The following is a 10,773-nucleotide window of genomic DNA, read 5'->3' as shown; positions in this document are numbered from 1 at the left end:
TTTTGGTTCCATCTTTTATCTCTCATACTAAAAAAGCATTCTATTAGCTCTATTGAGTTTGTCTTATACAGATTTCATTAATCCCCGTTTACTGTAGATGTGTAGGTGTAAATCAGTTTTACACAAGAAGTTGTAAACACACACGCATGTGAGCATTCATGCATGCATGTGTGCCTGTGTGTGTGTGTGTGTGTGGTTTCTACAATGTTTGTTAAAAATAAGTATAGTTGAAAATGGTTGTGGCACAGAGCTGATGTGTGCTTACACTGATGATTATGTTCTATTTGCCTTTCTCTAGAAAATGTAATGATAATTTAAACAACATGAGTATGCTGATATGAAGCTAAAGAGGTTTACTTTTATAACTTCTATTTACTGTAGAACCTGAACCTAGTTTGTTCAGGAAGAAAAATAATAATAATTAATAAATGTCAACATAATGTGTCTAAATCAATAGATACAGTGCAAGGTGCTGAATATGCTTAAATACATGTGAGTACATGAGAAAGAGAATTAGATTTACGTTATTTCAGAAACCTGTTTTAGACATTATGAACCAAACGTTCACTGTATGTATAGGAAGGAGCAAATTTGCTTCATGGCAACTTCATATAAACTTGTGTGCTTTGCAAAATCAGCCCCAACAGTGAGCTTTAAAATGCCCTACCCCCTGCACGTTTCATATATATTTAATATTTAACAACTTCTTTTATGTTCTACCTTTAAAATGTGGGACTTCTACCGCAAGTGAACAAAGCAAAAAGTTTATTATATAGTTCACTGTATGCATAACATATATAGGTCATCAAATAACAATTACTGTTGATAGCAAACATAAAGCCAGTGTAACAGTATGTGAAATGTGCATGTCATCATTTGGCAATAATAGATTTTTTCATGTTACAAAACAAAGGACACATGACAATACTCTAGGCTGGACTAAATATGCATCACTGCTTTTCATTGTCACAAGATGCTACACATACTTTTATAGGCAGAAACATTGAAATACAAAAAATCAGACAGATTTTCAGCAGGTTTGTTGACTGTAAAATTAATGAACCACAACTGAATTTTAAAAAATCAATACCATAAAGTCTGCCAGACAATAAGCTCATCTTGACAGTACATACTATGCAAATAGATTATGCAAATAGGACACTGCTGATTGGTTACTGCTCACACGTTCAGGTACATCGCTACAATATAAATCAATATAATTCTGTTTGTGCTTCCAGTGGAAAGGTAGCCACAGTGTACAACTTCAGCCACAATGACAAGATTTATTCTACTCACAGGTAGATGTTATTTATCTTATTATTCATTCATTAAACATTTGGCTGTTGACATGTTATCTGACATTTGTATGCTGTGTGTTCGAACACTGCACTTGATATTTGTTTTACTTTCCAGGCCTTTGCCTGTTATTTATTCATCTTGGTGAGTTTTCTCTATTCATTATTTCAGAAATTGTTTCGCTGTTTCTTATCAAATCAATCTCAATATACTGACACGTTTTTTTTATTTAGGTTCAGCCTATCAGCTTATATGCTACTTCACTAACTGGGCCCAGTACAGACCTGATCCTGTGAAGCATTTGCCTGCCAACATTGATCCTTTCCTGTGCACACATCTGATCTACGCGTTCTCCATCATTAACTCTGCAAATCAGCTGGCCACCTACGAGTGGAACGATGAGACTCTCTACCAATCATTCAATAGTCTGAAGCAAAGGTGAGGTTTGCTTCTGCTGGGTAGATGATATTATATTCTGGATTTTCTAATGTAAGATACTAATTAATTTAACAGTAATCCAAGCTTGAAGACACTTTTGGCTGTTGGAGGATGGAATTTTGGTAAAACTCAGTAAGTGATTTTTTTTTTTATTGTTCTGCTGTGAAATATTTTTTCTGCAAAAGTAAAAAGAAAAGACAGAGACAGAACTGCATTCTCTGTGTCCAGATTCTCTACCATGGTGTCCACACAAGACAACAGAAATACATTCATCCAATCCTCCATCAGCTTTCTCAGAAAGTATGGATTTGATGGCCTGGATCTAGACTGGGAGTATCCTGGAGCGAGCGACAGTCCTCCAGAGGACAAGCAAAGGTTCACTCTGCTCAGGTCAGTACATCTCATCTTTATTCTGTATACTGCCATAATACAGTACAGTGTTATACAGGTAGCTAAAAGATTCAAGCTGTTCAGAATGATGTGAAAACCATTCTTTCAAAACCTGTGCTTTGCTGGCAGATTGTGTTTAGGGTAAAATGGGGTAAAGAAAACTAAGGCAGGAGGGAAGGGCATCTCCTATCAATGTTTATCAGTTGAATTGATGAGAAAGGTGTATGCCCAAAGGATTATCTGGGATTGTATTTTTTTTTTTTTAATCCTATAAATAATCATGTGTCTCAAATAGCCCCAGCTTCAGGGACCACTGAACTTAACTGATGGGTGAATTACGCCTTTTTAATCTGACTCATCTATATCTAAAACCAACTTGATGAAGTTTAATACTTAATATTTAAATGTTTTATATAAAAACAAAAATAAGTAAAAACAACATCCTAAAACAATATGCACAAAACACTCATTCTAGCTTTTAAGTTCTGTTATAATTTCAAAATATTTATTGGATTTGTTGGATAATGCAAAATAAGTGGAATACTGGACTACTACTAATACTGGACTAACCAGTCTAATCTTAAAAATTAAGGTACAAGAATAATCCCATAGAACAGGGGTTCCCAAACTAGGGGTCACGACCCCACGTGGGGTCGCTTGATTTATAAATGGGGTCACAAGTAAAAATCACAATCTCTTGTTTCATTCATTTATTTTACAAATTAATATTAGAAATGTTGAAGACAGATTTTGTTTGCTATTATTTTGAAAAGATATACATTCAGAAAATGTTCATGATTTTTAAAGAAATAGAATTTCACTTGATATTTTTGCAGTGCTGCTAATTGCTTTTCAAACTATTTATATCTGTGATGTTTCAACTTAGATAAGATTAATGTCACTGAACTGGTTACTTTATTAAATATACAGGTACCTGGACTTCATTAGCGTGATGACGTATGACTTTCATGGGTCTTGGGAAAGTAACACTGGACACAACAGTCCTCTGTATCAATAGTCTCAGGAAACAGGAGCTCAAATCTACCTTAATACTGTAAAGACAAACATTCTACAAGTTCACTTATACCTGAGCTTGGCAATCAGAGATGCAACATTTTGTTTCTGATTTTGCAGAATTATTCGATGACATACTGGAAGAATCAGGGTGCTCCAGTGGAGAAGCTGAGGATGGGTTTTGCTACCTATGGCAGAACGTTCCAACTGTCGTCTACAGCGAGTGGCCTGGGAGCTCCATCAAGTGGCCCTGCTTCTGCTGGCACCTACACCAGAGAGCCAGGCTTCTGGTCTTATTATGAGGTTTGTACACACCTTAGGTGAGCCACACAAACCTCACTTTATTGTTTTATAAAAGACTTAATGAGGTAGCAGTGAAGAGTTATTTCCCATCAAGTCTGCAGCTTCCTACAAGGAACCAGCGTACAGTGGATCCAGAATCAAAAAGTACCCTATGCCGTGAAAGGGGGTCAGTGGGTTGGCTTTGACAACAAGGAGAGCTTTAACACAAAGGTAAGAAATCTGAATTATGATGTTTTAATAATGAGATCAAAAAAAGTCATTTTGTTGCCACTTGTAGTTAAACCCCATTGGAATTGTACTTACACATCAACTTACACATTCCATATTAAAAGTAAGGAACTTACACAGACTTAAAAATAGGCTAACAATACCACAAAGGCATTAAAGTCTGACTACTTACAATTTGGATGGTAATCAATAAAATGTGAAAAACATGATCCTATAGAGTTCAGAATGCCAGGGGAAAAAAGCATTGCCAAAACGTGAAGAAGAGCATTAAGGAGCAACAGCAGCTACCTAATTTCTCTACAGTTCCTACAGACCTTACTGTTTTTGTTTGTTTTAGGTGACCTATCTCAAAGATAATAAGTTTGGAGGGGCCTTTGTGTGGGCTCTTGATCTGGATGATTTTACTGGACAGTTCTGTGGACTGGGAAGCTACCCTCTCATCCGTGAGCTCAAGAAACTCCTAAACAATGGTGTATAAATTAATTACAATGCACCATTATCAGCTATAGCTACTACTGCTCCCTCAGCTGAAGCTCCTACAACTCCTCCTGCTGCAGCTCCCACTGCTCCTCCTTATACAGCTCCTACTGCTCCTGCTGCTGAAACTCCCATTGCTCCTTCTGCTGCAGCTCCTACTGCTCCTCCTGCTGCAGGTCCTACTGCTCCTTCTGCTGCAACTCCTACTGCTCCTCCTTCTACAGCTCCTACTGCTCCTGCTGCTGAAACTCCCATTGCTCCTTCTGCTGCAGCTCCTACTGCTCCTCCTGCTGCAGGTCCTACTGCAGCTCCTACTGCTCCTCCTTATACAGCTCCTACTGCTCCTGCTGCTGAAACTCCCACTGCTCCTTCTGCTGCAACTCCTACTGCTCCTCCTGCTGCAGCTTCTACTGCTCCTACTGTTGCAATTCCTACTGCTCCTCCTGCTACAGCTCCTACTGCTCCTCCTGCTGCAGCTTCTACTGCTCCTCCTGCAGCAGCTTCAACTGCTGCTGCTGCTGCAACTCCTACTGCTCCTCCTTCTGCAGCCCCTACTCCTCCTCCTGCTGAAACTCCCACTGCTCCTCCTTCTGCAGCTTCTACTGCTCCTCCTCCAAGCTCCTGCTGCAGTTTCACATCAGTACTGTACAGCCAAGAAAGATGGTACCTACCAAAATCCTTTAGACAAAAAATCTTTCATCCAGTGTGCTGAAAATCATAAAACCCAATGCTGCAACTAGCCTTAAACTGTGACAAGTTTACTGAACACATGATTTAAAATACATTTGTAACAGATAATATAACACTACAGAGTTGTTTGAACATGACTACACACCTACACGTACTTGCAAATGTTTTATTACTCCACACATAAAAATATTGCAGAGATAATTTTAACTAATTTAATTATTATTGTTATTTTCAATTTTTCTATCATATGGGCCCGGAAAAATGATATATAGACATTCGAACAAGTAAAAAGAATGGGTATATGATTTTTAGTGAATATGTTTGCCTAAATGTTCTTTATTATCATTTGTATTATTCCAGAATTATCAATATGCATGATAAATAAACAGAATAAATCACAACTTTATCCATACGATCAAATCCACAGGCTTACACTAGTCATTGATTCAACTTGAATGCACATACCATCAGATACAAAAAATACTTCTTAAAAAACATAACTCAAGCAATCTTTTACAATCTCAGAGTTCTAAAAACAGTGGCTAATATTCAGGTAGTTACTGCAGCAGAATAACTTGATATATACAGTACTTGTACAAGGATCACGTACTACTGAATTTGAAGCTGAATCAGTGCCACGTATAAGCACATGGAGGAACTCTAATTCCTAGAGCTGCAACAACTAATTGACAAATCAATAAAATCTGAAAATAAAAATAGCTGGCAATAAATTTCATTGTCGAATAGTTGGACTGTGTTATGAAGCATACTGTGGGGTCACTTTATTTCAACTAAAACATTTAATGGAAATGGGGGAGCATGTTACGTCACAGAGAAAACCTCCTCTAAAATATAGAATTTACATTACGCTGTAGGCCTCATGGCATAAAATTTGTAATCATTCGTGTGTGGGAATGTTTGAAACAGTGGAAGCATGATGTCCCTGGTTGAATCATGGTAATTACCCACGTTGCATTCTTTTGAGCTGTCCTATATCAGGGGTGTCCACTCTTATCTGCAAAGGGCTGGTGTGGGTGCATTCAAATCAAGCAGGAGATGCACCTGATTCCACCTGGTTTAATCAGTTGATCTTGGCTTTCAGTAGACTATCAGGTGTGGCTTCTGCTTGATAGGAATGAAAACCTGCACCAACACTGGCCCTTTCTGGATAAGATTGGACACCACTCTCCTAGCTTATCTTGTTTTCTAGATTTATTGCACATTTATCTTAGTATTAGAAAACTCAAATGATCATGTGCTACTTTGGCCAAACATCCTCCAGTTTGTATGGCAACTCAACGGTTTGAAAATAAACATGGTTTCAAATGAATTATTAGTAGGGTACAAAACATTAACAATAAAAACAATGTTGTAAAAAAAATTCTATTATAAACACAAAGTACAATCAAGGAATGCATAAGATGCAGCGTATTTAAAAATGATTACAAGAAAAAGTGTATCAGTAAATCAATGACTACTATATGGTGTATTTACAATGACACAACCTTGGTCTTCTTAATTCTGGTCTGAAGTCTCTATCTTCTGCCCCTTATGGGTTTAGACCACGGAGAATGCCTGTTGGCCAATTAAAGAGAGGTTACCAGCACTTCATCTGATTATCACCTGGGTGTTGTTAGAGCAAAGGCTTTGTCTATTGAGACGGTTCTCCTGCACAGGTTTCGCACTGGCCACTTTGTTTCTCCAGAAGGGGGCATTGTTCAGGAGTGAGCAAACGAGTGCTGTGAACCAAAGGCAAAAAACCAACCAGACATCGCCCATGGGCCCTAAGATATGTATAAACAAAGTATGGAGTACTCAAAACACTCAAATATAGATTTATAAAAAATACTTCACAAACTCTAACAGGCAGCAGAAACATCAGGATTTGGGCTCCATCATAATGCAGCATCTGGAAAAGACTGGGCAATTGTTTAATCACTGACCTGAAAATACATTGCAAATAGTCAGCTTTTTTCTTTTTTACTGTAAGATCCATAAGGGTGTTAGTAGCAATAGGAAGAAGGTTCATTTGCTGCAGCCACCGAATTCTACCAGGTTCTAGCTCAATAAGCAAAGAATTGTGGGTGGTCAACAGGACTGTGTGGGGTCCCTGATATCTTGAGGACATAGAAGACAGAATGTCAAATTTTTTTCAACTAATACTTAATCTGCTATTTGGACAGAGTTTAAATGATTATAATTAGATTATATTGTCTGTAATAGTTTCAAGATTATAATGATAGTTTTGTTGTTTTTCGAGTTTTTAAGTGTTCAGGGTAGAAAAATGTGAAGCCTTGAGGGCTTTAACCAGGTCTTTTAAATACATATCCATGGTGTCTTTTAAAACATAACAGGAACAAGCTCTAATTATTGGGGCATTTATAATCAGGGTATTCGCCATTTCCCTTTAGAAGGTGAGGCATGAACACAACACCAATGATCAGGAGTCTCAGCTTGTTCAAGAGCATAGACAAACAGGTACTAAAGAAAGTGGAGAAGGAGATTACCTGATTCCTTTTCCTCTGCCTCTCTGCTCCTTCTTCTCCAATTAACCCTTTATAATAACAGACAAGTCAAGTTTTAGTTTTTCCACCTGAAAGAGAGAGAAGAGAAACATGCAAGAGCAATTCAAGTAGCACAACACAACACTTCATAACACTAGAACATGATTGGTATATATACATATATATATGTAATTATATATATATATATATATATATATACCAATCATGTTCTAGTGTGTATATATATATATATATATATATATATATATATATATATATATATATATATATATATATATATATATATATAAATTAAAATTTCCACTGCACCATAAACTCATTATAGTTTGGGAACATAAAGATTAATTTTTCATAAATGTCTCATCTCTTATGCCTCATACAAAAGCATCACATTTCCTTTAGATTTCAGTAGGTCTATTGATATTGCTTTGTATAGATTTGATGTAAAACCCTATTTATTACAGATGTGTTGGTATAAATCATTTTTACAAAAGACATATAAATAAGGTAGAAGTTGTAAACATGTTTGTTAAAAATAAAGATTACTGATAAATGAGAGTTGATGAGTACTAGCACTAATGATTACAATTGGTTTACATTTCTTTTTCTAGAAAATTTAAATAGTAAACTAAACAGAGTATGGTGATCTGAAGCTGGACATGTTTACTTTTATGACTTTTATGTGCTGTAGAACCTGAAATTGCCATTTGTTCAGGAATTAAAAAATGACGTGTGAACATAATGTGTCTAAATCAGTAGATATCATGCATATAGTGCATTTCTCCAAACTGTGTGAGGGGTATCAGAGATATCAACAACAAATTTCTCTCTCTCTCTCTCTCTGAAACACACACACACACAAACACACACCCACACACAGAGCTTTACATTATATCAGCTTTACATTACATCAAAACTATAACTTTTATGCTTCATCTACTATGCATTTTCAGCTTCCTGGTTCAAACTTTATGATTATAACCAAAGGAAGTAGCTTCATGGCAACTTCCTATAAATTAATATTCTGCTTCACACAAACAGTTCCAACCCTGAGCAAGATTTATTATTATATACAATGTTTCTGTAAACCTTGAGACTGCACTTGTCTCATGTCGTTTTTTTCCCCCACTGTGCTCTGCTTATGGCTCGTTTTCATGATTTTCCTTTAACACACCTGGAAAATGAATAGTATTAACACTGAGAGCTGAGATGCATCATACTATTATTTACAATCTATATTGAATCTGTACCTGAAATTTTTTATAATTTTTTTGAAGAGTCATTTATCATTTAATGTATTTTAATTTTATTGAAATTACTGATATTCTGAATATTAACTGATGAATTTGTTGCATACATGCTAGAAAAAAAATTACCACAAAAGATAAAAAGTCTCATTTGAGCATAAACTTTCATAAACCATATATATATATATATATATATATATATATATATATATATATATATATATATATATATATATACAGTTAGGTCCAGAAGTATTTGGACAATGACTGAGTTTTTGTGATTTTGCCTTTATACACCACCACAATGGATTTGATTTGTGATTTATTTTAAGCTTTATTTTAAGAGGTTCCACAAAAATATGGCATTTACCATTTAGGAATTACAGCCATTTTAAGCAAAGTACTTCCATTTTCAGGGGCTCAAAGGTATTTGGACAAAGTGACATAATTGTAAATATAAGCATAATTCTAATACTTGGATGAAAATCCTTTGCAGTCAATCACTGCCTGAAGTCTGGAGCCCATGGACATCAACAAGTTTCCACTGAGTTTCCTCCCTGGAGATGCTTTGCCAGGTCTTCACTGCAGCCACCTTCAGTTGCTGCTTGTTTGTGGGTCTTTCTGACTTTAATCTTGTCTTCATTAAGTGAAAAGCATGCTTTATTGGGTTGAGATCAGGCAACTGACTTGGCCATTGAAGAATCTTCCATTTCTTTGCCAGTTTTGTAGCATTTGGCTGAATGTGAGCAGAGAGTATAGCCCTATACACCTCAGATACACCTCACCTTGCTACTTCTGTCAGCAGTCTCATCATCAATAAACACCAGTGAGCCCGTTCCATTGGCATTCCATTGAATTCATGCCCATGCCATAATATATATATGTATATATATATATATATATATATATATATATATATATATATATATATACATATATATATATATATATATATATATATATATATATATACACTGCTCAAAAAAATTAAAGGAACACTTTTTAATCAGAGTATAGCATCAAGTCAATTAAACTCCTGGGATATTGATCTGGTCAGTTAAGTAGCAGAGGGGGTTGTTAATCAGTTTCAGCTGCTTTGGTGTTAATGAAATTAACAACAGGTGCACTAGATGGGCAACAATGAGACGACCCCCAAAACAGGAATGGTTTTACAGGTGGAGGCCACTGACATTTTTTCCCCTACTCATCTTTCCTGACTGTTTTTCACTAGTTTTGCATTTGGCTAGGGTCAGTGTCACTACTGGTAACATGAGGCGATACCTGGACCCTACAGAGGTTGCACAGGCAGTCCAACTCCTCCAGTATGGCACATCAATACGTGCCATTGCCAGAAGGTTTGCTGTGTCTCCCAGCACAGTCTCAAGAGCATGGAGGAGATTCCAGGAGACAGGCAGTTACTCTAGGAGAGCTGGACAGGGCCATAGAAGGTCCTTAACCCATCAGCAGGACCGGTATCTGCTCCTTTGTGCAGGGAGGAACAGGATAAGCACTGCCAGAGCCCTACAAAATGACCTCCAGCAGGCCACTGGCATGAATGTCTCTGACCAAACAATCAGAAACAGACTTCATGAGGGTGGCCTGAGGGCCCGACGTCCTCTAGTGGGCCCTGTACTCACTGCCTGGCACCGTGGAGCTCGATTGGCAACACCAGAATTGGCAGGTCCGCCACTGGCGCCCTGTGCTTTTCACAGATGAGAGCAGGTTCACCCTGAGCACATGTGACAGACATGAAAGGGTCTGGAGAAGCCGTGGAGAATGTTATGCTGCCTGTACCATCATTCAGCATGACCGGTTTGGTGGTGGGTCAGTGATGGTCTGGGGAGGCATATCCATGGAGGGACGCATAGACTTCTACAGGCTAGACAATGGCACCCTGACTGCCATTAGGTATCGGGATGAAATCCTTGGACCCATTGTCAGAGCCTACGCTGGTGCAGTTGGTCCTGGGTTCCTCCTGGTGCACGACAATGCCCGGCCTCATGTGGCGAGAGTATGCAGGCAGTTCCTGGAGGATGAAGGAATTGATACCACTGAATGGCCCCCACGCTCGCCTGAACTAAATACAATAGAACACCTCTGGGACATTATGTTTCGGTCCATCCGACGCCGCCAGGTTGCACCTCAGACTGTCCAGGAGCTCAGTG

At 37.6% G+C, this 10,773-nt stretch overlaps 1 pseudogene; it reads left to right on the top strand.

The window, feature by feature from the left end:
* The first annotated feature begins 1,185 nt into the window (after nt 1-1,185).
* On the top strand, nt 1,186-5,247 carry LOC113530818 (acidic mammalian chitinase-like; annotated as a pseudogene).
* Nucleotides 5,248-10,773: the final 5,526 nt, after the last annotated feature.

Source organism: Pangasianodon hypophthalmus, chromosome 16 (genome assembly GCF_027358585.1).
Source record: "Pangasianodon hypophthalmus isolate fPanHyp1 chromosome 16, fPanHyp1.pri, whole genome shotgun sequence".
Classification (NCBI taxonomy): domain Eukaryota; kingdom Metazoa; phylum Chordata; class Actinopteri; order Siluriformes; family Pangasiidae; genus Pangasianodon; species Pangasianodon hypophthalmus.
This window is presented reverse-complemented; position numbering and strand designations above follow the sequence as displayed.